This window comes from Acipenser ruthenus, chromosome 3, assembly GCF_902713425.1.
Source record: "Acipenser ruthenus chromosome 3, fAciRut3.2 maternal haplotype, whole genome shotgun sequence".
In the NCBI taxonomy this organism is placed as follows: domain Eukaryota; kingdom Metazoa; phylum Chordata; class Actinopteri; order Acipenseriformes; family Acipenseridae; genus Acipenser; species Acipenser ruthenus.
In genome coordinates, this window is record NC_081191.1 from 77,173,796 (window position 1) to 77,201,100 (window position 27,305).

Consider the following 27,305-nt stretch of genomic DNA (forward strand, 5'->3'; position numbering starts at 1 on the left):
ATAACCCTTTGTCTTTACAAGCAGTTTTTGAAGCAGCCTATCATTTTACTGTCTCAATTAATGAAAATCCTGGTTACACAGGTAAATAGACTTAGCCACACACATAGGTGACACAGTTCTTCAGGTGTGGGAGATACTCTGTATTTACACAAAAAAAAGGAAAATAGTGGTGATGCATAGGGGGCATTGTCCAGGTAAAATACTTATATACAGAATGAAAGCGCACAAGTTGAAACATGCAACAGCAACGTACCTTTTTTTATTCCAATCAGCTCAATTCACCTTGTCAGCTTGGTGCTAATTTATAGACACACTTTAGCTGATCTAGTCTACATTACAAATGTCTATGGCAGGCAACTGGAACCGAAGGGCAGGTCTGACCTCATAGTCAAAGTAGTAAAACACAGACCTATCAGAAATTACAATTCAACAAATGAGTAATTGCAATACGAACCATAAAAGGCAAGGAAACCATTAAAAAAATTAAGAAAACTTGAAGTTACTTTCTCTTTAACATTCAACCACAAATTATTCTATTACCAAAATGTAATATTCACAGCTAATCAGTCACACCCCTGTGGAGGGTTACTAGTATTTCTGCAGGACCGTGGGTGTTGCCTCACCTTTTCTCTCCAGGATTACATTCCTCACTGAAACCTCATGAATAGTTTTTTTTTCTGCTCTCATTAGCTCACTAGACAGCTCCACACCTTCACTGTGGAAAGAAATCAAACACAGACTTCTGTTGACTAAGATCCAGACATATGGGAAAACAATCCCATGAGTTTTTTTCACTCTCATGAATGGAAAGAGTATGTGGTGCAGCAAACATTTCAAAATGTTATTTCATTGTTGTTATCCAGTACTCACCTCAAAGGAATCAATATACAGTGCTATATACAGTAATCGTCAATTTTGTTTAATGACAGTGAATTGTGTATGTTCTATAGTTTGTATAACAGACTTGTGACAGAGTGACCGATGGTCTTACAGGCAAAACAGGAGTTGCACACAATAATTGCTGTTAAGCGCCAGGTGTCACAATTTTATGTACCAATAACGAAAGACAATAAACAAAATCCAAAACAAAAGTAACCTTACATCAGGTCCAAACAGTCTTTGATGCAAAGCTTGCTGAGGACACCAGTAGCTGTCCTCTACCTCCGAGTTCCTGCCCTCAACTGACTTGATCAATCAGCTTGGGCTTTTTAACATGTTGCCAGGTTAGGCTGCCAATTGATTTTCCAATCTAAGCTGACCACATTCGACACATGTTTTTTCATTCCCCTCCAATTGGGTCAGGTCTTCCACTGAATTACACACATCTTCACATGTTTTGTTGTGAATTAACAGCAATACATTCTTCAGGGATGGATATTATGTACAATTTTACATGGGGGAAGTGCACTTATTTTGCACAAATAAGGAGAATAGAGCTTGGCACAGGCTTTCCCCAGCTTATATTATCACAACACGTGACACTCTGACACAAGCCTTCACTTATTCAGTTTTCAGTATTTTATTTATTTATTTTGATTTGCTCAATAAAGAGAGAGTGATGTACCTTTAATCCTGTCAACAGGATTACATTTTTTAAAAATTAAACAAATATTGTATTTATACAGTCAGATTCTCAAAACTTTTAGTAAGTACTGTAGCTTACAATTTCACTGGACTTTTCCCTGTCCATCCTTTTTGTGATGTTTGCTATCATTCAAGTCTGTATTTAGGCGCTTTCAAGAGTCCAGGAGCTGCTATTCAGTTTCCTACATTTTCTCCTTGTACCTGCCATTTATACACCTAACAAATTGCCAGGTCAAGCAAAGTTTTTTTCTTGATAGGACTTCCTGCCAGGAAAAATGTTTTCGGGTAATCATTTCTTAATTACCTTTGCTTTTTACTCATTGAACTTGAACACTTAAATTATATATGTGAACTCCCATTGAATCATATATGGTTAGCACGAGAATTTTTTTCTGTATCTGTTTTTTATAAATGAAATACAGTTGCCATTGCCTCTTGAATTAGGCCTGATGTTTCAATTATTTCCAGTGTGAAGTAGCCTGATGTCTCCTTGCAACGCACAACCTTGCTACCAGTGACTTGGAGCTGTTCAAGAGAAAAATGTTTTTCACTGTTTTAGGTTTTTTTCTTATTACATTTCCTATTAAAAAACAAAACAAAACAAAAAAAAAAACTACAACTCCATGGTGTGCAAGGTAAATCAGGGAACACAGTTTTGCACCCTGGCTGTGCGAAGTTGCTGATCTTCACTGGGGATTCCACAGGGAGAACTGTATTGGCTATGACGCTCCCGCAGGTTAGGGAGGCAAAATCGTCAGGAGTCACCTCGCCAAGGGGGAGCACTTGGGTGTGAAGAGGCAATTGGCTTGGTGGAGGGATCAAAGGACACTGCCTGACCTTGGTGAACTTAACTGAGGAGAAAAAACAGTAGTAAAATAATTAGGTAATAATAAAAAAAAGAACACTGGTATTTTTTATCATTTCTCAAGTCGACTGCTCAACAGAAGGTAGTTGTTTGCTTTTGTGTCGGCTTAATGTAAGTTATGGCTTATGATTAAGAATTAAAAACCACAACAGAAGCAAGAAAAAAAAATAGAGGTCACACTTCACTACTCTAGATTGTTATGGAAGTGAAGTCTGAGATGGCCCACAAAGGATTAAAATGGGTTCCATGATTATATTTAAAAGGGTACTTTATATCAGCTCACTAACTTGGGAGAGACGAGCATTCACGTCCTCCAAAATGTGTGCTGTCAGCCTTCCAATTTTATCGCCCGGCCAGCCACAGGGGTCACTATGCATGAGCCAAGCGCTGCCCACTGGGAACTCCCGGCCACGGTCGGCAGTGACGTGTAAGTGCCTTTAATGGATGCGCCGCTTGGGAGCTCCAGTTTTAAAATAATTTTCTGTCCTTGTATTAACCTCACAAATTCCCTTTCCTGTGTGTTGAACATGGATGTCTTGCAATACAACTTCCAGCAGGTGGGAGTATACAGAACAGTCAGATAGATGGGTCTGTCTTCAGGGGTGCAGTGAACAAACGCTCCAAGCCTACGCGGGGCCGCGCCTTGCGTGCGAGCTCTGCCTACACTGTGCCGCACCTCGCGAGCGAAACACGTGGTCGGGTACGCGCACGCAAAGTTTTTTTGGGGGGTTGGGGGGGGGGGGTATCTGAACCGGTTCCAGAGAGAGCGGGAGAGAGGAGAATTTTAAACTTTATGTGAGTAACATTAAGTGTATTTACTGTAATGATTTTAAATAAGACGTTAAGTAGGGAGATCTGACAGGGTGACAGCATTCAACGTGTCTGCAGCGGGGCGCTGGAACTAGGGGGTCGTTGGGATGCGGAAGCACCCCCTGGCTTTGCATGGCTTCCATCCTACAGGGGTTACAGTTTTGTTCAATGGCTTTCAGCACCCCCACTTTAAAAATTGTTCCAGTGGCACTGAGTGTCTGATGACGTGGTGTGAAAACTCGGATTGAGCATCTGCAGTATCGTCTGTGTGTAGGAAACAAAAAGCCACTAACGAAAAGTAAAGAAAGGGATGAGCAAAGGAAACTGGACGTAAGTGCGGTAACTGAACTTTATGTAGAAATGATATATGCCATTTGTGCTTTCCGTATTTTTTTTTGCTAATATTACTGTAGAGGTTTGGAATGCGACTTATGATGACTAAAGGGGGCCAACTTCAGTACAGGAAACAGGAAACCTGTTATTATAAGCTTTTTGAAACACGTTTCTTTTCTTCCAAAGCCATTTTATCAAAACGGTCATACAGTTTCGAGTTTTATTAATGTTACTGCTAGTTATTGTAGGTTTTCTGGGGATGTTTTTATTTGATTCATAATACTGGTAATTGATTATTTATCCATCGTTAATTTGTATATCGGGAAATGTAGTACATCATCGTCCTTGCTCCCTCATGCAGTCGGTGAAGATGAGAATGCAGAGGTCCAATTCCTGGGGACCAAACTTGTAGTTTCGGAAAAATGTTTTGTGCAGTATTCTTCTAAAAAATGATTTCCTGTGCCTTCAAAGCTTACCATATCAAGACATTTAAAGGATGTTTTACATGTGTACTGAATTAACACTATTTTAATCTTACTGTACTGTAGTACAGTCATTTGTGAGAGCATTGCCCACCTATGCTAATATTATTATTAGTACTAAAACAACAGCAGACCACTGTGCGTGTACTCAAACTGGCTTTAGTCTTTCTTGGATTACTTAAAGCGGAATCAGTTCTTCTGTATCGCTTCGCACAGTACAGTCGTCCATATATCTGGGTAACCACTTTCCAGCTGTGATGAAACCTTTTAACGACATTTTTCTAGTTTTTTAACCTCAGAATTTTGGGGAACCGGTCCGTATATGTAGACACGTCTGTCTGTCCGTAAGAGAACCGCTTATTTAATTGCAGTCAAACTTATTGACATTAAATATGGGTATATTGCTTTTATCTACTTTGTTGTCACTCATAAATTGAGTTACCGAATTTAACAACACGATCATGACTATAATTACTGCATGTGGTTATTCTCCTGGTTTAGATTGTCGTTGGACATTCTCAGCACAGGCTGGTTTACTTTTCTTTTATGTTTTGCTATCAACAAATAAATGGTTAGCACTCCTATTCCAAAATAAACACTGTAAACAGAGATCTGGATTACCATTCAAAAGCCTTTTACTCAAGCAGTTATTACTGTAGGGGTGCTGTTAAAATCGGAAAAACAAGCCTGCTGACTTTTTTTTTTTTTTTTTTGCATGACGAAACTCACTTTCTTTTGTGTTTCAGTGCTGTCAGGTAGAGACTTGCACACCACTAGATCTCTAATGATCTTAATGGTGGTTGCTTTTTCACTCTCACTAATATAACTTAATGTTTTATACAGACAAATAACTAGTTTTAGATCAACATTGTTATGATCGCTGTGTTATAAAAATGCATGATAAGTATTGCTGGTGTATTTGTAAAGACGGCATTCAAATCAGACTTATAACTCCCTCAGAATCAATTCAAATAAAATATCTTGCTCATCACCTTACATTCAGTAAATTGCCTGTCCTAAGATTGTTAAAGGACACTGTTTGTATGGTTTTATGCCAAGATTCATTTCCTAACTTGATTTTTTATGTTTTAGCCCAATCTCTCTTCTCTTAACTATACAGATAAGACCGGATGAGGTCATGGCTTTCTTATCATAGTGGATTTTAAAGGTAGCTTTAAAATTGTTGTTTTTGACTTGGAAGTTGTATGTGTGACATGCTATACAAATGTGTTGTGGTTTGTTCTTTTTTCTGCTATGTACTGTACGGTGCTTTGCGACACTTTTATATTAAAAGCGCTATATAAATGCAATAAGTATATGTAAGTGACAGCTGGCATGACAAGCAAAGCAGTAAAATGGCATGGATTGTATTAATTAGTCATTTAGCAGACGCTTTTATCTAATGTGACTTAGAGTCTAGGGGTGAACTATGCTTCATTAACAACTGCTGCAGAGTCACTTATAATAGGATCTCGGTTTAACGTCTCATCTAAAGGACAACTGAGGGCCCTATTTTCCACTGTGCTGTATGATAAGGCACAATTTATTTAAATTAGTAAGGTTAAAATATGGTGCTGTAGCATCACTATCTATAATTTTCATATTGCATTAAACTGGCATAAATAACTTAAAATGAAGAGGCGTATACAACTCAGTAAAGGTGAGTGAAAAATCCAGGCCTGAGTCTCTTGAGCATATTCAAACAAATGAACCCTTTACGACTTGAGTCTTAACTAACAATTAGACAAGTGATGAACAAGGCTTTAAATCCATTTAATTTCCTTACCTCTTACAGTATGTACAGTACATTACTATCAGCTAGTCTCTGGTGTTGAAGGTTGTGCATTTCTGTACATTTTTGCAGAGCTTTCACCAGAGTGATAAATTGGTCTTCTGAATCTCTTTATTTAAAATGTTGTCACAGGCATAGTGTCAAGACTCAAATGGGTAATCCAATGGCTTGTAAAGCTGCCACCCAGGTTGTTCTATAACTGCCTGTGTTGGTTTTGATTTGGCTACTGCCAATTTCGGTATAAAGTTGATCCAAAGAAGTTATTGTAACTTTATTACAGCGGATGACTGTGTTTTAAAGTTGCTCCCCCGAGGGAGAGTGCATGCAGACAGTGGGAGGTTTATTTGGTGCACTGGGGCTTTATCAAGATTGAAAAAAAACAAAAAAACAGCACATAGGCCTATTTAAGATAGACATCTTGGAATGCAGTAAACAAAATACAATCTAGTCTGAAAATATGAAAATATAATCACTTGATTAGAAAGTTAAAGTTGAAGTTGACTATTTGAGAGTGATTTTGCATTAAAAAGAGAGATTTATTGCTTCAGCTGTTTACCTAATCATGTCCAATACAATTTGTCTGTTTGCAAATACTTTTTTAGCGTTCTACAGTATGTAGACGACTACTTTTTGACCCCCATTTCGAATGTTTTGAAACCTGTTATTCAGTAACTATGAGCCAAATAGGAAAGCAATGCTCTTAATTTCATCAGTAGAATGTTACAAAGGACCCATTCAAAATCTGTACAGCTCATGGAGCAAAACAGCTGTCAATCACAGAATTGAGCATTTGAAATGGAATTCTAACCTTGAGACATTATTTACTATTAAAAAAAAATAATAAAAAAAGCCCTAAGACTGTGAACTGCCCAAAATGTTCTACAGTAAACCAATTTTTACTTTATATAAAGAATACAATTATTTAACCCTTATTATGTTGAAAGTCCCCGAGTGGCTCACCTGATAAAAGCACAGGCGCGTATTGTGCAGGGTGAGTCATACAGCCAGGGGAGCGCAGGTTCGCGTCCTGCCTGTGTGAAATTGCTGGTCTTTGCTGGGGATTCTGAAGGGTGTTGCGTTAGTTCTGGTGCTCCCGTGGGTTAGGGAGGCAAAACAGGGACTGTTTCTCCTGATCGCGATACAGTGAACCCTGCTGGCCAGGCACCTAGTGAGCTCAGGCGGACACCTGCAGGGCTGGCCTGTGTCCTCCAGAGGCCGGTAGCTCGCTGACATCCGCTCTCGAGTTCCTGAGTCTAAATTGAGGAGACAATCAGGGGTAAAATAATTGTGCAGACTTTAAAAAAAAAAAAAAAAAAAAAAAAAAAGTAAATTAAAGTTTTCAACTTGTATGTTTATTGATGTTTTAAATAATAAAAGGAAAAACAAGCAATAATTCTAGAAGGTGGATTGTGAGGAACAATAAGTAATCTAATGCAATTTTAAGAACTTGGTATGTAGAAATGGTTTTTATAAATACAATTTAAAACCGGAGTTTACAAAAATAAATCCTGGAGACCATACTGTGTACAATTAGCTGTGAACATGCGCAGTTGCTGTCAGAATGTTTCTAGGATATGCAGTTTGGAGATGCCCTACTGTTTTCACATATTAACACAGCTCTGGGTCACTGGATCATTTGTAAAGCTTGGAGTACAGAGGAAATAAGTCTGACATTTTGGCATGCAGTGGCAAAGTGTTTACATTTTGAAATGCTATGAAGAGAGCCCTGTGCAATGTGCATTCATGAAACCTTTTTTGTTAAAGCTTGTGTATGTATTGGGCAGGACAGGTAAAGTAAGGAGTGTTGGTATTTTCAACAGGTACTGCCAGTCTACTGCTGCTTTGCATGGCCACATCTGTAATCTGGGTTGAGGGAATGTCTCTCACATCCTCAAATTATCATTTTAATGTGAGCCAAAGGTACACGCAGCTGGTTCTACATATTGTAACATACATTGAAAGATGGAATCATTAGTTTTTTTTCCACAATTGAGGACTGAGATCACGAGAGAAATATATAGGGCTTGCATTTTTCAGTTTTTATTTTTTGTTGAGTTTGTGGGGGGGGGGGGGGGGGGGGGGGGGGGGGAGTTCGGGTTTTATTATTATTTGGCAACTTTGGTTATTTTTGGTTATTACAAATACAACACTCAAACACTAATAAATTGCATACGTTTTACTAATACATATACAAACATTAACTTACTGCGTTGAAGTGAGTATGTTCACATTTAGGATTCCGGCAATTTAGAACTCTGCATGCATTTTGAATCTGAGAATTGTGAAGTATTTCATTTTACACCCCATTACCGCCCGCGTATCTACACACTGTAATGTTGGGGTTCGGATTGAGCTGGATGCAGACAGAGTCCAATGTTAGTGTTGTATTATTATTATTATTATTATTATTATTATTATTATTATTATTTATTATTATTATTTATTTCTTAGCAGACACCCTTATCCAGGGCGACTTACAATTGTAAGCAAATACAAATACTGCAGCTCACAACTTGTTCACATTGTACAACTCCTCAACTCACTTCCTGGTTTGACAATAAAGCTTATTGAATAAAAGACCCTTCAATAACTTTAACAAACAATTAGAATGCAAACACCAATACCCCTTTTACACTGGCACACCTGACCTGTGAGGGCCTGGGACCCTCACGGGTCGGGTGCTTTTACACTGGCAATGTACCCGACCCGTACCGTGATTGTACGACAAGCTTGGTTAGACACAGTGTATAACTAACAAGCTCAGATATGTCTTATTAAACCCATAGTAAAACTAAGAATGGAGCAAAAACCACTATGCAGGGGCTCCTGAGTGGCGCATCCAGTAAAGACGCTCCGCATGGAGTGCAGGATGGGCCCTATAGCCTGGAGATCGCAGGTTCAAATCAAGGCTAAGTCATTGCCGACCGTGACTGGGGGTTCCTAGGAGGTGGCGCACAATTGGCCGAGCGCCGCCCAGGTAGGGAGGGCTTAGGTCGACAGGGCAATCCACGGTTCACCGCGCGCCAGCGACCCCTGTGGTTGATAGGGCGCCTGCTGGACTGCAGTGGAGTCATTCAGATCTGTGTTGTGCTCCGGCACTATAGGTCTGGTGGCTTCGCTGTGGATCCGCAGTGCGAAAAATGACGGCTTGGCAGGAACACAATTCAGAGGATGCGTGTGTCAGCCTCCGTTTCCCGAGTCACCGGGGGGTTGCAGCGGTGAACCGTGATTAATAACAACACAATTGGCGATTCCAAATTGGGGCGATTAAAAATCATTGGCAACGATTATATAAAAAAAATAAAAAAATTAAAAAAACACTGCAAGGGGAGTCTTATTGCCATGCCTGATGATACATTCATTCATAGATCCCTGTTCTGTGCACTTAACTTTACCTTGCCTGTCCTGGTCACTTTCAACCTTACGGAACACTTTCAACCTTACATGACATCTGTAAATGTGATAAGATGTACTGAAATCTGTATCTGTGATTTAGTAGATTTCTTATTCATAATTTTTAATCGCAAATTAATTTGCTGCAGTTCAGAGGAATCCTTATACGGCACTTTGTGTGCTCTGAGTTATTATTATTATTATTATTATTTATTTCTTAGCAGACGCCCTTATCCAGGGCGACTTACAATTGTTACAAGATATCACATTATGTTTACATACAATTACCCATTTATACAGTTGGGTTTTTACTGAAGCAATCTAGGTAAAGTACCTTGCTCAAGGGTACAACAGCAGTGTCCCCCACTGGGGATTGAACCCACAACCCTCCGGTCAAGAGTCCAGAGCCCTAACCACTACTCCACACTGTGTGTGTGTGATTAAGTGTTCAGACCCCTGGATTGGAGTTCAGGGACGGTTTGTCTGGGTTGTAATATTTGAGTTAAATTCCATCCCAGGAGAAATTAAGCTTCTGTCTTAATGGAGATGTCTAAGGTTGAAAGTGTTTCGTATTTTACTTTAAAAAACTGGTCTCAGCAGGGGTTGTTAATTTTGCACCCTGCCTTCAGAGAATAAATACATTATGAATGATCGGAAAGGGTAAAGTAAAAAAAAAAAGAGAATACAGGACAGTCATTAGTGGGATCCCTGCTGTGCAGTGCGGCAGTGAGTCATTTCAAGAAATGCAGTGTTGTCAACATTAACTAAAACCAAATGGCAAATTAAATCTAGAAATTGAAAAAAAATGGCGACTGTCTTAAGTTCCTCGTTTTCTGTTGTGGTATAGGTGTGGAGGAACCTATTGTGGGGATCTGCTTTTTCATGACAATTACAGTTTATGGTTTCTGGAACAGGTTCCCAGCCTCCCCTTTTCATGATCAGGCCACCCACATTAGTCACCAGTTTCTTTGTCTGTAGAAATCGTATGCAACTCTCTTTAAGCCATTCTCATCATAATGTTTAAGTTAGTCTCAGAAAATATGTATGTCTAGTAATCTAGTGTTTATTGTTTTTTTTATTTTTTTATTTTGACATGAAATATCCAGTGGGATCCAATAGCAGTAACTACTGTACAGCTAAACGTGAGCTTACATGGCTGTACAAAACAGACCTTTTTAATGATTCCACAGCTCAACTCAGCTACCACTTGAGGTTGGGATGCACCAGTCTGTAGCATTCCCATACCCTGAGCCAGCTCCTCTAGATTTAAATGTTTGCTTTGACGTTGTGCCATGTCCAAACAAAACCTTTGACCTGAATGAACATTCCAGTGTAAAATCTCTTATGATCGATCAACTTCAAGTCACCCACACCTGGTGCCTGCAGGCTTGGAGGATTATGGGGACATTCCTCATTAACATGATCAAGATTTGAGTTTGGGTAGTATATCACAGGAAAATAGATGGTAAAATTAGGGACACCTTTTGGCTTGTGGTGTCACAACTGGACATGAAATGACCATCCACTTGATCGATCTTCCAATAAACAACATTGCCCTATTTCATGATAGCTTTTTGATTAGCTACTGTACACTATTTGATATTTCAGTTCCATTTCATTTGAGGTACTGTAACCACGCATACATTATAAAACTTAAGAGTCATTTGATGTACTTAATCACTAGGCCACTAATCAATGGTCTATTTGACCAGTGTTATTGAGTGAAAACACAACGTACTCTTATCATGCTGAGCCTTTTTAGCTGTGAACTCCATCTAAGTCCAACAGATAACAAATATCACTGCAATAAAAAGTCTATTGTACTGTAAATTAACTATAAATACGAGTGGAAACTACTTGGCAGTTATTTTCTTCTCAAGCTTTGGGTCGGTACACTTTAGTGGCTAATGTTTAATGAATGCTTGTATTTAAGATGTGTTCTTCAATTATTTTATATTAAGTGTACGGTGCCAATAATATTTTCTGCGACAAAGTGCCATACAGGCTTCAACAATGATGCCGAGTTGGTGCCTGCCATTTTGATCTCATTCTTCATGCAACCATTTTGTGCCCCCATGTGCCTTTAGTTGTAATACGAGAAATGGTGAACAGGAGATTTTAAGGCAGTGTTTTAAAATGTGGGTAGCAAATACAGTAGTCTGTACTGCAGCACAGTGTAAGTGCAAGGTATGTGTTGGGGAATTTAATAAATACTTGAACCTTCATTCCAAGGGACTTAATGTACAGTTTGCTGCAGTGTTTACAATGATGCATTAAATCCTTACATTTTTTTGTTGTTGTAAAAATGGTATTGCAGCAAGGTGCTAGAATGAGGAACGTGAAGCCAGTTTGCAGTTCAAAACAGCACTGCATCTTCTTACACCACCCTTACCTTTGCACCAATCAGTGCCCGCTGTCCGTCCCATTCCCCAGAATCCCCTACCACGGTTGGCAGGGGTCGGCGCTGGTGCAGAATTGCACCCAATATCCAGCATATTGCAAGCCCAGATTCACGCTGGCAAAGCACACCACCGGCCCGTTACAGTGTACTGTAGATCTTTTGTACAATGCAAACCAAATATTTTATGTCTATTATATATTTGGGGGTTTGGGGGAACACTTTTGTTAATCTGTGTGTTTTGTTCCCTCACTAGTTAGGTGTATACAGATTTCCGAATCAATCCAACAAGTCGTTCACAAGTAATACAAGTCACAGGCTTTCATAGATACTAAACATTCAAACACATGTAAAAACAGTATGTGCATGGGCAGCAGTGTGGAGTAGTGGTTAGGGCTCTGGACTCTTGACCGGAGGGTCGTGGGTTCAATCCCTGGTAGGGGACACTGCTGCTGTACCCTTGAGCAAGGTACTTTACCTAGATTGCTCCAGTAAAAACCCAACTGTATAAATGGGTAATTGTATGTAAAAAATAATGTGATATCTTGTAACAATTGTAAGTCGCCCTGGATAAGGTCGTCTGCTAAGAAATAAATAATAATAATAATAATAATTGCAACGTGACACACATTAATAAATGTCACAAAATACCCTTAATTGGTTTAATGGGGAGCAGCAGCCTAATGAACAGCAGGAGTCTTTGCGTAATTAAATTACCACTTTTTTCAATCAAACTTTATCTAGACTGCATTTAGGAGACAAGCTTTCAACTAAGTTTCAAATTTAGTAGGTCATGCTACAGTTCTGTATGTTTTGACTGATGGACTGGTGTCAACCTGTAATTTGTGTTGAAAAAGGGTCCCTTCACCCACTCTCTTTAGTGTGATTATCCTATATTGTCATTATCAGTAATCAAAACAATTATTTTCCTGTATCCGCACGCTACTGAGGGTGCATTATGACGTAGGAAATTTTCCCAGGTTCGCAAAACTTGAGACCTATTTCTAGCCCTCTGTTCTTGCAACACACACACAGTGTGAAGTAGATTACTTCTCACTGCCTCACTAACACTCAAGACTACCTCATCATATGCATAGATGGCATGAAGTTGCTAAAGTGTGTTCCTAATGTACTGTGGTACATTGAATATTTTTCGGGGGAGAAAACAAAATCATCCTGAAAACCAGAATTTCAGGTAAGAAAATGGCATTATGAATGTTTGTTTATGATTAGTGCAGCTGAAAATGGCATCGCTGCATGTGGTTTTGAGCGGGTCAGCAACCTTTCAAATGCGATGTGCCAGATCTTATTTTTTCGAACTAGAGGGTAGATGTGCCTATACATATGTGTGTGTGTGTGTGTATAATGACTGTCCTTGTACATAAAGTATTTACACTCATTTAAAAAAATCTAAATGACATGCGTCTGTATATAAATAGTAATTATAATACCATTCTACTTTTAAATGTGTTTTAAAATGCACCAATTAGAAATTAAAAGTCAAACTTACCAGTTAGTGCAAGACTTGCCCATGCTTTTCCTTGCTAAGATTTCTGATGTCCGGCATGTATTTGGATAGTTTGAGCTGCAAGAATAGAGGCCCAGAACCTATTTCAGTAGTTTCAGATGTACTCTGCAGATCTCTAAATTTTGATGACCACAAGTCTGAGCTTTTTAACTCTATGAGCTGCATTTCAAATTCTTCAGTGCCTGTCCACTGAAATACAGACAAATCTAGCTCGCTGTCCTTGAATTGGTCATGTTTAATTAGAAAGGAAAACATTGGCCCACAAAGTTGGAAATCTTGAAACCTTTCAGAGAATTCTGATTCCAGCGCTTGCATGTACATTCCAGTCTCTTCAATTCTGACGGTGCATCGTGTCTAACTCTCTTTTTTAGGTGCAAAAACTGCCAGTTTTGCAACGAATGCCTTCCAGGTTTCGTAAAGATCCCAAACGGTTTGCCTAGCACCCTGGAGGCGCAGGTTAAGTTCGTTCAGGTGCGAGGTGATGTCAGTCAAGAACATTAGCTTCCCTAACCATTTGTCATCATCCAGTTCAGGGTAGCTATGCCCTTTTTCAGACAAGAACTGCTTGATCGCATCAAAGCAGGTCACAAAGCGGTCCAACACCTTGCCACGACTTAGCCATCGGACATTACTGTGAAGAGGAATGTCTCTATAATGTCTCACAGTCCATCTCCTTCAGCAGTGATTGAAACTGCCTGCAAGTTAAAGCAGGAGATTTACAGTCCGTACTACTCTGTTCATCACATCATTAAATAAAATTTTAGCACAGAGGTTTTCCTGATGGATGATGGAAAAAAAATATATATATATTAACATCGCTCGTCTCAGTCCCAGAATAGCAAAATAAATAAATAAATAAAATCAACACAGTCTGGGATGAGCACTAAACAGTATAGAAGCCACCTCAAGAACAGGGCATTCCATTTCCTAGAAGTGTTTTTTTTGATACTGCATATTGTAGGTATGTGCCCACCAAATATGCTTTGAGCATTTATTTCGATACATAGCCAAGATTCTCTGCCAATAAAGAGTGGTGTAGGTGAAAGATGAATCTCTCATTTGCTGGTTCCTGACTTAATACCCACCAATAATATAACTTTTTATAAAAATAACTTGCAAAATCTAGACTGGGCTTAATGTACCATTTAAGCCCATCGTGTGTGTTTGCTTTTAAGCCCAGCTCTTTATTCTTTCTTTCTTTCTTTCTTTTAAGGTCGCATTTTTTAATTATCTAATTAAAATCTGAAAACATGGTGCTGAGACTAATTAACTATATTTCTCTTAAGTGATTTAATGTTAATAAATCAAGTTCTTTAATCACATACAAAACAATTTCATATAAATGTTCACTTCAGTTTTTTTTAAACAACTGATGCAGTTGAATATAAAATAGTGGTAAAACATTTTTAGACCAAGATAGGCTACTGCTATGAACTCTGAGAACTAACAAAGTACTGTACATTTGACATTGTGTTATTTTAAATTGCTCATTTTAAAAACATCTTAAGTATTGCATGTCAATTATATGCAACTTATGAAACTGATCAAATTTAAGGTTGATATTTACTGTAGCTTTAAAAAATCTTTTCAGAACTTTAAAACCACAATGTCATCAATGTTTAATTTCATTGCAACAGAGTTGTGAAGGTTTCTTTCTGGCTCTTGGTACTTGGGCTTGAATTACATTTTTGTGTGCTGGGATATATATATATATATATATATATATATATATATATATATATATATATATATATAATATATATATATATATATTATTACTGCATAATCATTCACACTGGTGTTGCTTTAAAATAAGCTGCTTTCAGGAGACCTACAGCTGTTCATCACTGTGAGACAGAGCACTCTCCATTGCTTTTGCCATTGCCTGATGTGAAGTTTTTGCTGCAGCAGAAGAAAAAGGTGCTTTTCTTTTAAACCAGCGCTCCATTGTTTATTTAATTATTATTTGTTTAAAACTCTTTTACACTCAGCCCTATTTCCACCTGTTTTTCGCTGTTTTCATTTATGTATGCTTAACTACTGGGTAGTTTGTACTGCATGCATGTAACATATCAAATGAAAAGCCACGGAATTTCCTTTTAATATTATTTAGGTTGCAACAGGATCAGGCATACTATGTCAGGGGTGGGCAAACTTTTAGGACTGAGGGCAACATCAGGGTATGGAAATTGTATGACGGGCCATATAAGTGTATACTTAACAAACAAATCAATCATGTTCAAACAGGCACAAAATAATTTTGTGGTAAAATCAACAAACAACACAATGTGTTAAAATAACTGCTAGAAAATTGCATCATTGAGTTGTCTGTTGATTTCACCACTCAGTTATGTTGCCCCTGTCTGAACACAAATTATGTTCATAGCGCACAATTCTCAGTGTACTGCACTACATACGTTTGGTAGTTTTCCTGTTTATTGCTATAATAAGCTTTTTTTAACCATCAATGTTTCTTTATTAAACTGTGGCAATGACCAAACATATTCAAACTATTTTAGCTTAAAAGTAAACCACAAAGCAATGTTGTTGTTAATTGATTTAACTCTGAAGAACAGATATTAAAATAAAGGTAGATGTTGGGGGAAACATACAACCTTACTTATTATTATTATAGATATGTCATCATAAAAATGCATTACAAGAAAAAAGGAAACAAAACATATACCCCCTTTATTTAGCTCTCTGCTGTTAATGTGAACAATGCAGTTGGTCGCCCTTCTTTACGATAGCATCAAAGTCTGGTGCTGTCCTTGTTGTTGAAATCCGCAAAACAGAGCTGAGATGACGGTCAGTTAACTGGGATCTGTGGTGAGATTTGTTGAAATTCAGTAGTGAAAATGTTTGTTCGCACACATAGGTAGAGGCGAACAACAAAATAATTGTCTGGGCTACGTTGCGGATATTTGGGAACTTTGTTTCATTCAAAGAGGCATAAAACTTGTCCAGTGTTTGTGAATGGTACTTTTTCTTCACAGTGGAGTCGCACTGGAGTTCGATGAGCTCCAGTTGTAATTCTTCTGGTGCTTTCTTGTAGTCAAATGAAAGTGGGCATGACACCAGCTCCAGTGTCTTCTCGATCTTCTCAAAGTCGACGAGAAAATTCTCCATCCAAGTCACTCAGAATGTTGCTGTACTTGTCTGCCTGCTCTGACGACTCGCTGCAACACCTGTCCTAAACTGAACCAGCGGACATTCGTATGATAAAGTCCTGGTGTTCAGCATCAGTGCCGATGATTAAGCCCCCTTGCTCTAATGTGGTTCACTATTTTCACTGCTGTGTGAACAACATGATCTATGTCTAGAACATTTTTGCAGAGTGCCTCCTGATGTATGATACAGTGCAGAAAAATGATTTCTTTCTCTGAGTCTACATCTTTTACTTTGTCCTCAATTCTTTTTAAAAGTCCTACGTTTTTCCTAGTTAAATCTGGAGATCCATATGTGGTCAGGGTTGGGAGTTTACTCCAGGGGAGCTTCAGACGTTCAAGGCAACCAGACACCCTCTCATACAAATCCAATCCCTTTGTTGTACTTTCATTGATTCCATAGATAAATTCCTCTGATTTCAAATTTGTTAATTCCTCTCACAAAAATCAAGAGCTGTGCTGTGTCCTTTGTCAGTACTGTCATCGAGAGCTAACGAAAACAGTGTGAAGCACTGTGCTTTCCTCTTCAACTCAGAGGCCAAGTCTTCATCAATTACTTCAGTACGGTGAGCAACAGTTCTTCGTGACAAACTAATGTTCTCAAACTTATTTTTGTATTCAGGACACAGCATGCCAGCATCATCGACCATGCATTGTTTCAAAAACTCCCCTTCAGCAAATGGCTTGTTTTGTTTAGCTATCTTGAATACCAAAACATAACTTGCCTTCGTAGTGGCTTCCTGAACTGCAGCTTATCGCACAAAAATGTTTTGCTGAGTTTTTTAATTAGTAGCGAGTTTCTGAGCTTATCTTGACTTTTCTTTTGTTGTTAAGTTGCTGCCATAATTAGGATGTTTCGTTGTAAAATGGCGATTCAAATTGTACTCCTTGAACACAGCGATGCTCTCTTGACAAATCGGTATACAGCCTTCGAGTCGACGTTTGTGAAAGAATATTTCTCAATCCACTTTTGAAAACTCGACACTCACTGTCCACTTTTCTTTTCTTTTGAAGTGCTAATTTTTCTTCACAAAGCATAAAAACAAGAACCTAGCTGCTGCAATTCAAACGACTGTTTTGCAAGCTTGCACGCATTCTAGCAAAGACGAATAAACGTCATACACATACTGCGCCCCACGTGAGACGTTGCAAAGCGCTTTGTATTGGCAATGCGATCTGTGTCTCTGGGTCGTAAATTAGTTATTTCTGACCCAAATCAATCAATAACATGGATCGATTTAATGGATTTTTATATTTGTACTATTTATAGTAATCTAGTACTTTTAATTGTTAAAACACAAGGAAGCTCGCGGGCCGGATTTGGCCTGTGGGCCATAGTTTGCCCACCCCTGCTATATGTGGTAGGGATGAGAATATATGAAAAAAAAAAAAAAAAAAAAATCATGTTTGGTTGCTGCTATATATATTGTAATCATAGATGTCTCAAAATGCACCATTGAACATCAATATGAAATTAACATGGGGGGAAGCTGAGCTTCTAAGCTTTCCAACGATACCACCCCTTTCTGTCCAGCTGCTACGGAGCAATAAACTCAAAACGAAACCTAAGCTGTTAACTCTGTCACATGATGAGAGGCTTAACTTCAGGCGATCGTAGTTCCGGCTAGGAATACCACATACACACACTGAATACGTCTTAAGAAAGCCCCGGGTCTGTACTTTTAAACAAGCCATGGTAGGGTACTTTTACGGTGCCTGAGTAATATGTACGTAACCTTCGGTGCCCTGGCGCCCCAAAAAGAATGGGGCACAGTTTTAGAGTTAAAGCGAAAGTCACCGCTTGCAAAACAACACCTAGATAGACTTTTATATCCATTTTTTTTTCTTAAACTGTTTACTTACTGCAGTGTACTGAGTTTCTATAATCCTTAAAGATAGCGGCCCAAGAATCGCGTACGAGAGAATAAAGTCTCGCGGCACTTAAAATATCCAGCACTACTTTATTTATTTATTTATTTATTTATTTATTTATTTATTTTAACCAGAATGATTTAGAAAGCGGCTCATAGTGCTTTCGTCACTGACACCCACTTCCTTATGGATTGTTGTAGCGTTTCGGGCATCTAAATTGGGTGAAAAGTACAGTAGCTTGGTGACTTACAATATCTCTGCGGGATTTACCCGCACTGAAAGTTGCAGATATTTGCAGAGAATTGTGAGGGTGTGGAACCAACTCCCCAGTAATGTTGTTGAAGCTGACACCCTGGGATCCTTCAAGAAGCTGCTTGATGAGATTCTGGGATCAATAAGCTACTAACAACCAAACGAGAAAGATGGGCTGAATGGCCTCCTCTCGTTTGCAACTTGGAAAATGCATGATTCCTGCAATCCCGCGCTGAAATTCAAACCATTATTATTATTATTATTATTATTATTATTATTATTATTATTATTATTGTTATTTAACTGGTGGTAAGAGGCGATGGGCTGAATAGGTAGATAATTGTATGTGTACACATGTTAATTCAATGTGTCAGGTAAATGTACAGTGTCCACGTTGGCTCAACATGTTGTTAGGAAAGATACTGTATAAAACATGCTTTATACCCAAAACAACATACACAGTACAAGCACAGGTCTGTACTATCAGCAGAAAAACACTTGGTGTATCTTGCAGGTTTTTTTGTCACTGAAATGGATGCAGCAGTGTTTATTAAGAATATTAGCAATATTATTAAAAAAAAAACAAAAACATTTTATAAGCTACTAAATTGTGATTAATGTGGGTCACGGACCACGCCTCCCAAAAATACAACCTTTATGTACCACGTCATGTGTGACGTTTCAAAAGGGAAACCGTTCTCGGCCTGTATGTCTGGCCTACAGGTTTGTGAGATAAAAAATAACCAAATAAATATTATGGTGAATACATGCGTGTGCGGGGGTTGGAGGTTGCATGATCTCCAACCTGTCAGGGCGTCCGGTGCGTGCCTTTCCAGGGAAACAGTGCCGTATTTTGCTTCTGGGTGCGGTCTGTAGAAGTCAAAAGAAGGGACTTCACAGCGAAATCTGTTCACCAAAAGAATTCTGTCACTTGTGGAGCGCACTTTCTCGACAGTGAATATCTGGAGGACAACTTACTTGAATATAGCATGGGATTTAGAAGCAAGCAACGAGTCAGGTTGAAGTCAGATGCGGTACCTTCAGTGCAAGTCAGATTTATATATATATATATATATATATATATATATATATATATATATATATATATATATATATTTTAATAACTATATTCATTGAGGTTTTATAGGAAACTACCATAAACACACACACACACACACCGGTAGCCCAAGGTAAGATTTTTTTTTTTTATGAAAATAAGATTTGAAAAATACAACTCACCCTGTCAAGTCAAGGCTGTTGCGAAAGTGCGTATTGAGTACAGTATACAGTAATGAAAATGGATAAAAGCTGCAGTGATCATGTGGAAAACAGTGGACTGAAAAGAGATCAAGTATCAAAGGGATTATGAAGAAGTTGTGATGCAATTTTTAAGAATTATCGTGCTGCTGAAAAATTCCTGTCACCTAAAACAACACAGGCGGGGACAAAACAACTGCTACTGAACGCCCACTCAGGAAATCATTTTGTGGACTGTGGGTTGTCTGTTTCTTAATTTCCTTGCTTACCTAATGAGTAAGTTACAGTATTTCAGTTACATTACTATTTTTGACAGAAACTTACGGTCATAATATCGGCACTCACTTTTAAAATTATATAGAGACTTTAATTATTGTGTGTACATGTCGTGGAGCCAAGTGTGGTTATCCCGCAGACCTATCAATATATTTGAAAACTCAGGGTTCAAGTCACTTCCTATGGCAGTGTTGTATGCAGAGTAGTAGTAATTCAGTTACAATTAGGGTGCCATTTCAAAAGCTTTACTTAAAAATAAGATGCAGAGGCCAATAGTACATCAATAGGAAGGGCAGTTTTTAAAAACAGTTCAGCATAACGTACGTCCTGTATAGTCCATAAAGTGCAGAAATATATTGTAAATAAGTCCCAATAGAATAGTGTACGTCGGGCCATGTCAAAACACATCCAAAATGTGCAAACAGTGTCAAAAATAATAAATAATCCAGAGGTTATGTACCTTCGGGCTCCCGAGTGGAGCATCCAGTAAAGGCGCTCCGCATGGAGTGCAGGATGCACCCTATAGCCTGGAGATCGCAGGTTCGAATCCAGGTTATGTCATTGCCGACCGTGACCAGGGGTTCCTAGGGGGTGGCGCACAATTTGGCCGAGCGCCACTCCAGGTAGGGTGGGCTTAGGTCAGCAGGGTAATCCACGGTTCACTGCGCGCCAGCGACTCCTGTGGCTGATACGGTGCCTGCGGGTCTGCTGTGGAGCCATTCAGATCTGTGTTGTCCTCCGGCACTGTAGGTCTTATAGTTTCACTGTGGATCCGCAGAGTGAAAAAAGACAGCTTGGCAGGGACATGTTTCAGAGGGCGCGTGTGTCAGCTGCCGTTTCCCGAGTCGCCTGGGGGTTGCAGCGGTGAAGCGGGATTAATAATAACACCACTGGCGATTCCAAATTGGGGAAAAAACTGGGGTAAAATCATTGGCAACAACTAAATTAAGAAAATAAAAAGAATTAAAAAAAACAAACAAACAAAAAAAAAAAACACTATGCAAGGGGAGTCTTATTTCCATGCTTGATGATACTTTCAAGATTAAAAATAAAGACTATGGTATCAGTTATAGCAGTATCCTACATGACCACATGGTCCACGCCTCTCTCTTTGTTTAAACAACCATCTTTTTTTTCTTTTATTGACCCCCTGACCTAATATTCATGCCCTTAATTTTACTCCATTATATACACACTCATACAATATATAACTAAATATTAAACACTTTTTTTTTTTTATTTAGACGTCGCCAATGGTTTTTACCTTGGTTTTCTCCTCAATTTGTAATGCACAATTATTATTTTTATCCCAGTTCACCGCTGCAACCAGACCTTACTGCATCAGAAAGTTTGTACCACTGCCGTAATGGCGAGTTAAGAAATGTTTATTTTTCCATATTCATTGCTGAAGTTGTCGTATCTGCTTTATATAATGCCATCTTATCAGTCCTTATGTCTACTGTACATTATTGTAATGTTTGTCATTTATCGTCTTTGAAAAGATTTCACAGTGTCACTGTCAGTGGTCTGCTGTTCTGTGAGTCTGTGGCCTGTGATCACTGAACAAATGTGACAAAAATGGGTATTATAGGCCATAACAGACAATCGCTAAAATAATATAAACTAATTACAGAGTATAGATACTGAAGCATATATTATTGGTAATCAAACGCATTGCAATTTTTGAAATTACACTCACCATGCAGTGTTGCTGATCCACCACAGGTATTGGAGAGTCCACAACTCTATTTCTTGTCGATCCCCATTTAGTCGCTACCTCGTCGGCGGTTAAAAAATGTAGGGTTGTGGCCCCTGTTCACTAAAATTAATTGGGCCTTCGACTTCATCTTGGATGTTTTCAGCAGCAGTCGCCATGTGTGTTTATCGTTTCGTACGTAACTTCCAGTTTTATTCCGGCCAGCATGATTTTGTAGTGGGTGAGGCCATACACCACATAAAATCCATCATATATTTGTTGTTTATTAATATTTTTTAACCGCATAAAAACTTTTATTTCTGTTGATGAAATCTATACAGAAATGTATTGGTGTGTTTGACCTGCAAGATACACTTTAAGGTACAGCAGAGAAAACAAGACAAAAGTACTGTATTTAAAAGCATGTGGCTTAAATACTTAAACTTGGATACATGATTTAAAATATCTGTATTACTTTTAAGTCTAGGCACATGTTTTTCAGGAAGTTTGCTGGAATCACTTGGAAATGTGCTGGTCATACAGGAAGAAGAGTGAGCTAGCAGCAAGAAATACGAAGTGAAATTGCTTAGGACATATCCTGTGATTTGCTTGTTAAAAGCTGGTAATTGTTCGCCTACTAGAGACTGTTGCTTTATAAGCCAATACAACACACCCACTTTTGATCTTAAGATTGGAGAGCACAGCATAGACACAGCCTTCAGAATCCAGGCCTTTTGTTTATGTGTAACTACTGTAGCTGATATGCTTTTAAACCTATTTGGTGCTATTTTTACAAAGTTCACTTACAGTATGGCAGATGTCAAAAGACACAAATCCCATAGATTAATACAATTACAAAATACAATCAATGTGCGAGAATGGAGTTCCTGTTCTCGGTTTCTAGACAATGCTCCATACTGACAATGCATTTATCATCGTGTTAAACTTCTCTAAACAAAAACAAAAAAAACATGGAAGTTAAAAAGCTTTAGCTACTTTAAATAACAGGAGGTTAATTTAAGAGCGCGTGTACAGTATGCACCTTAGCTGTTACTTATTAGTACTAGCAGCAGTTTGCTTTTTTGATTTACAGAAAAAAAGATGCAAACATAGTAAATGCAAACATAATGCATTATTGATATAAATATTAAACTTGGGTTATTTTGTCAATTTGATTTTAAGTATGTTCATATCCCACAATCCACTGCAGCTGTTTTCTTCCTCAGAAGTCTCTGGTTGCCTCCAACCATAGACGGACCACACCCTGTACTAGTGCTGTGCTGTAGTGTAGTGAACAAACAAAGGGGATCCTGTATTTGCCTGAGCAGTGAATGTGCATTGGGGTTCTAAATGGATTTGCTAACTGTGTAAGTGTACAAGTGTCACACCCTGTTATTTGAACTGATTGAGGTAAAATGCAGTCGATGCTGTTTGTTTTCAGTGGAGGGAGGGTACTTGTTGCTAAATGTGTCTTTTTAATGATAATAGAAGTCACTTTGAGACAGATTTTTGCCCGCAGACCATCTTTGCTATCCAATTGCCACACGTTTAGACATTCTGTGGTATACTTATATTCAATGCTGCCCTACAGTACTGTTATTAAGAACAGTGCGGTTCTTAATTTTAATTTAGATGTACTGTACAGGAATTGCACACTAACCCATTCAACTTGCATCAAATTTCTTTGTGCACACTTCACCGGTTGCTTTATAATTCTGTTTTCGCACATGCTTGTAGCTTTATACAGTAGCCTGGGTGATTGGCAGTGTGGAGGGATGTGTGCAACAAGTTTAGATTTAACTTTTAAAGTCCTAGCTAAAAAAACAAACAAGCTGCAGCATTCAGGTAATTGTTCTGCATGTGTTCTATAAAAACAATAACAACAACAAAGAACACTCAGTCCCTTTGTATCTAGTCCATAAACTGGTAACGTGAAAAAAAAAAAAAAAATCCTACATGGTTTATGTTGAAATATATAATGTTAAAATACTACTTTTCTTTCCTTCTGATCTCTTACGTGTGTTTGGGTTGACCTGGTGGAAATGCCTTGTCTACCATTTGCCATCAAGTGTCATGCAAATAATTAATCAGCTTGGATTGTCCTCAGATCACCATGATTGAATTTCATTAAACTGTACATGACCTGTCCTCTGTTTGCTGTATACTGCTGTTTTATTACTGCCTTCTAGTACCAGTTCACACATTGTACAGTACTAAATTCTCAACCATTTTTTATGTATTGCACTTTTGATTAGTTGAATGTCTAACCTGTAACTACTGTGTAAGAAATCCAAAAAGTTAATGATCTATGGCAGCAGTTCCCAAACTGTGGGTCGCGACCCCAAAGACCTCAACGGATGGGGTCATGGGAATCTACCTCGGAATCTCTCCTGCTTGCACACTGCAAGGCATAGCAGCCTCTCAGCGCAGTGTGACAACCTATCTTGCAGGCAAGCCTGTATAAGCTCTGCTGATCTCCACCGGTCACGTAACTACGTTATGAAATAATGCACTTCATTGAAAGACACCCCATTCCAACCTTGGTTTGATTTGTTCATTCTTATAGAAAAACGCCATGGATTTTCTTTTTTTTTTTTTTTTTTTTACGAAGAGCATCATCTTCCAACAGCGAGTCTACTGATTTTAATATGAATGCAAAACAAGAGGAGGGCAAGAAACATGCTCGCAAATACAATGAGGCTTTCCTTGAGTATGGCTTCACTAGTGTTTTTGTGAAAAACGTAGAAAAGCCGAAATGCCTAATATGTCACAAGGTGTTATCTAGCAAAAGCATGAAGCCAAATTAATTGCAGCGACACTTGGAAACCTTTCACAAGGAATACGTGGGGAAACCAAAATCATTTTTCCAGTGCAGGAAAGAGGGACTTTCGCATCAACAAGTGCAATTCAAGAGGTCCTTGTCCATCTCTGATCAAGCTCAATGGGCATCATTTGAGGTGAGCCACCATATTGCACAGGCCAAGAAGACTCACACAATTGGGGAAACTTTAATTTTGCCTGCTGCAGTCGATATGGTGAGAATAATGTGTGGGGAAACTGAGACGAGCAAACTTGGAGCCATACCTCTCTCCAACAACACTGAAGCGAAGGATTGAGGCGATAGCACCAAAAAAAAAAAAAAACACGCTGGTGGAACGTCTGAAAAACACAGATGCTTTTGCACTTCAAGTTGATTTGAGCACTGAGGGGCGTGATGCACATTTCTTTTTATTTATTTATTTATTTTTTTTATAAATTTAGTCGTCGTCAATTATTTTTACCCCAATTTAGCATGCACAATTATTATCTGTATCCTCGGCTCACCGCTCGCAACCCCCCCGCCAACTCGGGGAAACGGAGACTGGAACACGCGTCCTCCGAAACGTGCTCCTGCCAAGCCGTCATTTTTCGCACTGCAGATCCACAGCAATGCCACCAGACCTATAGTGCCGGAGGACAACACAGATCTGGCGGCTCCACTGCAGAGCCACAGGCGCCCTATCGGCCACAGGGGTCGCTGATGCACGGTGAGCCGTGGATTCCCCTGCCGACCTAAGCCCTCCCTACCCGGGCAGCGCTCAGCCAATTGTGCACCGCCCCCTAGGAACTCCCGGTCATGGTCAGCTGTGACATAGCCTGGATTCGAACCTGCGATTTCCAGGCTATAGGGCACATTCTGCACTCCGCGTGGAGCGCCTTTACTGGATGCGCCACTCAGGAGCCGTGATGCACATTTCTAAGCTTTTGTGCAATTCTCGAAGACATTCTGTTCTGTCTCCCTCTTCCAGGACACGAGACTGCACAAGAAATATTCAGTGTGCTACATGACTACAAAAAGGACAGTGATATCCCGTTTGATCGTATGGTGGGTTTTTGCACAGACAGAGTGTCGTCTTTATTATTATTCTTTGTTTATTTAGCAGACGCCTTTATCCAAGGCTACTTAGAGACTAGGGTGTGTGCTGCAGAGTCACTTACAACTACGTCTTGCCCGAAAGACGGAGCACAAGGAGGTTAAGTGACTTGCTCAGGGTCACACAATGAGTCAGTGGCTGAGGTGGGATTTGAAACAGGCACCTCCTGGTTACAAGCCCTTTTCTTTAACCACTGGACCACACAGCCTCACAGGTCACAAAGCAGGGCTGTGCTCCTCAGTGAAGAGAGTTGCTCCGTTTGCTGTGTGGACTTGCTGAATGATCCACAGAGAGCAACTGGCAGCTAAAGATTTAAGCACTGAGCTAGGTGAAGTCTTGCAGCAGGCCACATCCATTGTGAACTACATTAAGCCTCACCCTCTTCACGCGCGTCTATTTGTAAAACTGTGAAGAAATGAGGTCTGATCATAACGTGTTGCTGTTCCACACTGAAATTTGTTGGCTTTCAAGAGGAAGGGTACTAGAATGATTTTTTGAACGGAGAGAAGAACTACTTGCCTATGCGATGGAAAGCTCTATTTAATGTTAAAGGGGAGCAGGTTAATTATAACTTTGAGCTCAGTCATGACTCCGAGAGCTCTATTTAATGTTAAAGGGGGGCAGGTTAATTTCGTTTTTCAGCCTTTAAAAAAAAAAAAAAATAGACATACTTATTTTCAGGACCGTAAAACAGGTCAAAACCAGTTAAAACAACACAGTTTGTCAGCTCTGTTGAAATGTACATCCAACTTTAAAGAAACATCTAACTTAAAAACATCAAAACTCCCTTTTCACCAACACGGTTTTAATAAAATGAAGAGAGTCTGCTTTGATTGTAGTAAATGCAGATGTATTTTTCTAAGCTGGCAGCAGACAATGAGGATCGTTCTGGATGTTGCAGAAAATATAAGGAGTGTGTAGCAACAACAACAACGTGAGAAGCCTTCTCGAGCGCATTCTTTCTCAACAGGGGATGTTGTGAAATGTAACTTGAACATTAAATTCGACAGGTATTTATTGGCAAAAAACTTTTTTTTTTTTTTTTTTACTTTACTTTAAACCTGTATTTTAAAAAGTCACCATGGTGAATTGAAACAGCAAATTTATTTAAAGTGTATCTAAACAAGGACAATACATTACTTCAGAGAACTTGTATTTCACGCTCCTACCAACTTACGCTTTGGTATTTAAAAGGAGCAGGGTGCTCCTGGAAGCAAACTATTTCTAAGGCTAAAGAAAGCAGACAAATTTATATATTTTAAAAAAGTTTTCTCTAAGATTTGTATGCAAAAACCAATGAGGTATGTCTTTGCTAAAGTTCACAAAACAAATATGTAAATAGATATTGGTGAATACAGCAAGTGGTTCTTTGGAGTGTGATATATGGAAAGGACATAGGACATACAGGTGGACATGTAAACGTACAGACGACAGGTGCCTCCTGGCACATGCACCCCTAGCAGAAGGTAATAAAAGTCAGTAGCTCAAAGCGTTGTTTCGAGCTTTGTCCATAAAAATGCCTAGAAGTTGAATTTTGTTTTGGAACAGCTACAGTACTATAAGGCAGCAGTGTGGAGTAGTGGTTAGGGCTCTGGACTCTTGACCGGAGGGTTGTGGGTTCAATCCCCAGTGGGGGACACTGCTGTTGTACCCTTGAGCAAGGTACTTTACCTAGATTGCTCCAGT

At 39.0% G+C, this 27,305-nt stretch overlaps 1 protein-coding gene across 8 annotated transcripts in view; it reads left to right on the forward strand.

Annotated features, from left to right (window-relative positions):
* Positions 1-3,060: 3,060 nt before the first annotated feature.
* Positions 3,061-27,305, forward strand: part of slc4a2b (solute carrier family 4 member 2b) — a 99,383-nt gene continuing 75,138 nt past the window's right edge. For 2 of the 8 annotated variants that reach the window (XM_033992502.3, XM_033992506.3), the window contains exon 1: positions 3,252-3,589. The gene's annotated coding sequence lies outside the window, so the exon portion shown is untranslated. The other 6 variants (XM_059017158.1, XM_059017190.1, XM_059017168.1 and 3 more) reach the window with 5 other exon arrangements.